Consider the following 6,000-nt stretch of genomic DNA (forward strand, 5'->3'; position numbering starts at 1 on the left):
CATCTCTTCTGTGGTGTCTACACTACAGTATGTGAACAAAACGCTGGTTCTTTACCTCATTGTTGTTCCTTCTACATGGCCTGCGAGCAAAATGGACAGACTCATCTTTGTAGTAATGTGCATCATAATGTTGGAACTGCAAGGTTATAGCGTGAAACCAATCATTACATTACCGCTGCATCCTCATTTAATACTGTCTTCAGAGGGGTGTGTTTGTGTGTGCTCTGCTCCCTCTTTTACTTTGTTGCTGTGAGGTTTTGAAACCTGGGTAACTTTATTTCAACCAAACAATGTCACTTTTGTTTTGTTTTTACATTCCAAACTTATATTTAGGTTTATCGCCAAAGAAATAATTTCATCGTTTCCAAGTTGTTGCCTTCTTTCCACAGCCCGTTTAAAAAGAAAAATGCCACAAAAAAGAGAAAAAAAGGAGACTCATGTGATTGTTTTACAACTGGGAAAATGTAGAATAATGCTTGATTTATACATTGTTTTGTGGGGCGAAAATGGCCAACCTCCCAGCTCACAACGCGTCATATCGCAAGCTTGTGGATTGGCTATTTTTGGTGAGCGACACCTTTTATAAATCGGGCGTAAAAGACGTTCATCTTTGTTACGCCCACTTTTGTTTATCGTTCTGAATCATTATTACTGTATATACTTTATGTAGCAATATAATTTTGTGCTCACAACATGGGGCATTTTGTATGTGATATTCATGTTTGTTCATTCTTCCAGTAGTTCATGTTCTGTTCAAAAACATGTGGGACAACTGTTCATCCTTCCAGTAGACCTTTATGTCCATGTTCTGTTCAAAAAACAGACAACTGTAAACTTAAGTGCCTTTTCTTGTCTCCCAATTCATTTGACCCCTTTTCACCCCCAGATATGGACCAAAGACATCTTCCCTTCCCCCATAAAGCAGAGTTTATGCGGTGTTGTGCACTGCGTCGTCTGTCTCTTGTCTGTGAGCGACACCTGTTGTGCGACGCAGTATAAACGATGTTTTCATCCCTTTGCCCTGTCTTTCTCCCTCACTGAATGGCACACGTTTCATTTACAAAATAAAACAGTTTGCAATACTTCCAGAATGATGATGTTGAAGGTGTTCTGACCATGGTTACCATGCATACCAGCGTGCTGCATGCACATAATGTGCACATAATGTGATGTGACTTGAGTTTTTCTCAACAGCAATTTGGACGTTTATTCATCAAAAGTAGTTAAATCCTTCATATATCAATCGATACTGCATACTGGGTCAGTTCTTTTTTATGCAAATGTTGTTTAAGCCGCTCTCAAGATGTTTAAAAGATCTGTGTTGTAATAGCTGTCCAAGATGGCTGAAGTTATATTTGTTTAATCCAGACAATACCTTATCCATTCTCAAATAAGGGAGAATAGAGTGGTTATCAGGTGGTGGCTTCCATTAGCTGCAGCACCTAATATTTATGGAACCGTTATATCAGAATCCTCCACTTACGGGTACTTTACTTGGTCTGCTGTAGCCTCGGAAACCCAGACGTTATTTCCAGGGAGGGAAGCTGGGACTTCACTATAGTTGTTGCCCACAGTGACACGCAGCAGTAGTATACTAATGAGGTAGTTCAGGAATACAATACCAAATGTGGCCAGCGGAGGGAAACCTATCCTTGTCTTTGAAAAGTCCATCAGCAGTCCACTCATGTTTAACAGTCAAGAAACAAAATACTTATTTGGGATATATTGAAATATGTTTGAAACAACACAGATAAAGATCCCTCTTAACTACTCCTGAATAAACTATTGGATATGACTCCAGAAGTCTCAAAGATTATAAGAATTTGGAATAATGCACTTTTCTTATAGACCGATTCACAGAGGCGTGCCCTGGGCGCGGCCATTACTGAGGGGTAATCCATGGAGCAGGTGCTCCGTAGGCCAGGTGCATAGGAGGCCTTAAGTATGTTTCAACAGTTTCAATTGAAACGGGCCTCCACCCTCAGGGGGGTCTCCACCCTCAGGGGGGCCTCAACAAAATAATGATGTCATAGGTATATGGGGCCTCATATTTGGTCTTGAAACGGGCCTCCAAATTCCTAAGGCCGCCCCTGAGAACACACAAACACACAAAGCTGGCCATAAGGGGGCGCTAGCTCCCCTCAAAGAGCCATAATGCAAAATGCTTGTCATTCAGCCTCACTTTGAGTTGCTCAGTGGACTGTCTCTCACACAGTGATATGGAGAAAAATATCATACCCGCGTGACGTGAGCGGCACTGTTATCACCATACATCACATTCCGTGCTCAGCCAGTCAGCTTGAGCACATTCCGCGCACGTGAGCACGCACACACACACACACACACACAGCCTCAAAATACAACACAGCTCAGTGGTAGGGAACGCTGTAGCAATTTATAATTTAGGCATTTAGCAGACGCTCTTAATCCAGAGTGACTTACATTAAGCAAGAACAAAAAAGCATGGGAATGCATCACATAAAAAGCATTTATCATGAAACATGCGTAAGCTAAGAACGTAATAGTGGAATATCTATAAAATGAAACTATATTATAAACTATACGTATACTATACTATGCTATACGTGTGGAAGACCCATAGATCCATAGATCCATAGACCCCAAGGTAGCCGCAATGAAGTAATAAATATAGCAATAGAGTTCAAAGGGTGCAGATGAAGAACAGCTGCACTAATTGGCGTCGTTAAGGCGTGCATGGCAACAGTTTGTGTCTCGTGTGATGTCACAACAGAAGATATATAAGATGATGCACCGTGTTGAAAATGACCGTAGATGTCGAGAGAGAGAAGAGACAGACAGACAGACAGACAGACAGTCAGACAGACAGACAGACAGACCGACAGACAGACAGACAGACAGACAGACAGACAGGGTGATGTTGTCTTGGACCGTTTCCAAAGCAGGAGGACCAAAGCAAGCCTATCATGCTGCTGCAGCAGTGAGGAACAAACTGTATTCCTTTGGAGGCTACTGTGATGGATGGACCAACAACAACATGGAACAGATCGATGTCCATGTCTTCTACACAGTGTCTTTATGCTGGAAGAAGTTACCTCCAGTGGAACCAGGAAGAGGAGACGGTCACCTTGAGGTTCCATCCAAGCGCTGGGGCCACAAAGCTGTGTTGGTTGAAGATACAGTCTACATCTGGGGAGGGTCTTGGGAAGAGCAGTATTACAATGTGCTTTATGCATTTGATGTTGACTCCCACAGATGGTTCCAACCCAGGGTTTATGGGACTGTTCCAGAGGAGAGGGGCGATCACTCAGCCTGTGTGTTGGAGAAGGTCATTTTTATCCATGGAGGACACACCAAGATGACTGGATACACTAATGACATGTACAAGTTGGACACCAGCACAATGGTCTGGACTTTAATTAACACCAGAGGAACTCCACCTCCTGATTCACACTTTCACTCTGCCACCATCGTTGGGACAAAGATGTTTGTATTTGGGGGCTGGAGCGGGTACAGGGGGGTCTCCAACACTATCAGAGTGTTTGACACAGAGACCAACTTCTGGCTGAACACACCTTCTGCACTACCAGAAACATGCCGGTATCATTCAGCATTTACCTACAATGGAGAGCTGTACATATTTGGTGGCTGGAGCGAAGATCACAATAACGTCAATGATGTGTGGAAATTAAGTCCAGAGACCTTCTCCTGGAAGAAGGTTGAGCCCAAGGGGAAAGGACCAACTTGGTATACAACGCATGGTATGTGCTGTTGCATTGTGGGAGATCATATCATCCTCTTTGGAGGAGACAAAGGAAATGGCATTCACTCTGATGAGCTGTTCATCTTAGACTTGAGTCCTTGTCTTAAGACGTTATGTAAGCTAGAAGTTATTCAGTACGCTCTGGACCAATCAGAACTCCCACACGACATCAGGTGGGAACTGGCAGCCATGGCAACCAAGGACAACAGACGACAATAACAACTAAGACCACATTCCAGACGAAGGAACAGCAGAAAGATCAAGAAATGATGGATCAACATCTCATCCCACCTGATGGTGAGCCACCTCTCAGCATCACTTACTGAGATTCAAACCTCAGGAGACTCCTCTCCAGACAAGCTCTCCAACCATTCAGCTAGGCATCAAACAATGACAATTGTTCCGTCCAACACAATGCGGTGGAAACACAAACCTGTGTCTGTATGTTCCAAACTGAACACGGTGGAACTCTCTTTATTGTATATTTATTTCTATTATCTTTTTTTATTTATTTATTATTATTATTATTATTATTATTATTTTTTTATTTTTTTTATTTTTTTTATTGTATATTTATTTCTATTATCTTTTTTTATTTAAAGGAGTCCTGAAAGGACTTGGTCCTTTATTGTTATTGTTAGTTTTTTTTTCCTTCTCCTTCTGCCAAAAAAATAATAATCGCGAAACTCAGCCTACAGAAAAAACAAAACTCTTAAGGGCGACTGTGGCTCAAGAGGTAGAGCAGGTCGTCCATTAATCCATGGGTCGGCGGTTCGAATCCCGGCTCCTCCTGTCTACATGTCGAAGTGTCCTTGGGCAAGACACTGAACCCCAAATTGCTCCCGATGTGCTGGTTGGTGCCTTGCATGGCTTCCACCGCAATCGGTGTATGAATGTGTGTGTGAATGGGTGAATGTAATGCACAATCTACGTAAAGCGCTTTGGATAAAGGCGCTATATAAATGCACCATTTACCATTTTATCTGGTACACAGCAAACTAAAAGGAATCAACACACCAGCACGCCAGAGACCAGAATACTTCAAACTCAAAACAAATAGTTAAAAATAGAACTACAAATGCACGTTGGAGATTAAACAACAGATAACAGCCAGCACCAGCAACTGTGTTTATTTAAAAATGTGGCTTACAATATGTCGGAGAAACGAGTAAAACAATAGCTGCAAGGCTGAGACAACACAGATACAATATTAACAATGCAATAAAGGCAACTACAAGGATTGTTCAAAATTACATGGCACATGGCATTGAAGCTCTTAAAGTATCTGGACTTCAACACAATCCCAACTGGACGGTAGGACAAAAAAAATGAAAAACAATGGATCAATAACCTCAACACGGATTTTCTTGGAGGTTTTAACATGCCAAAATATTAGACAAGTTGTTTTGATTTTGTACCAAAACTCCACAGCCATATACATGCTAAACACAGCCAACAATCAATGGAAATCAGACTTTGAATATAGGGGACAAATTAGCACATTCCACACCAAGCCAACCTGGGACACGAAGCAAGAGTGTACAGTGCACTGAAGTCCCCTCAGTCAACCCCCGCCACTCTTGGCCCTCTCTCTCTCTCTCACTCACTGCCTTGCTCTCTCCCACAAATGTTAAGTTAGTAAAGTTACCTATTTTATGTAAATAACATGGTAAAATGTGCAGCATTGGGAGGTAAAGGGGAGACACTTTCATTGTGAAGGGACGACAGGATGAGGAAAGGTGTTGTTGCTAATTGTCAAGAGTAATGGCTGCGTGTGATATTGAACAGTCAAACTATTCGTATCAATATATGGCTGTATCAACAAAATAATGATGTCATAGGTATATGGGGGCCTCATATTTGGTCTTGAAACAGGCCTCCAGATTCCTAAGGCCGCCCCTGGCCAGGTGTAGCTAATCAGTGCTGCTGCACTCAATGGTACACCTCAGTAATGGCCGCACCCAGGAAACCCTCTGTGAATCGGTCTATAGGGGCTGAAGCATAGGGGAGGGGCAGGGAGGAGAGGGGGCTGGATTTGTGGATTGTGACATCAACACAGGTAGATCATCAGAGCACTTGGTTGAGCCTATAGTTATTCAGAAAATCCTAGACCACAGCCAATCCACTGAAGGTTTTTTGGGTGCAATTGAGGTAAAAAAAAAATATATACAAATACATGAATAAAACTGAAAAGGTTAACACCTTACTATTAATGAGGCAGTGTTTATTCAGTTCCTAATTAATTTCACAATAAACCA

This window comes from Protomyctophum parallelum (genome assembly GCF_964188405.1).
Source record: "Protomyctophum parallelum genome assembly, chromosome: 7".
Classification (NCBI taxonomy): domain Eukaryota; kingdom Metazoa; phylum Chordata; class Actinopteri; order Myctophiformes; family Myctophidae; genus Protomyctophum; species Protomyctophum parallelum.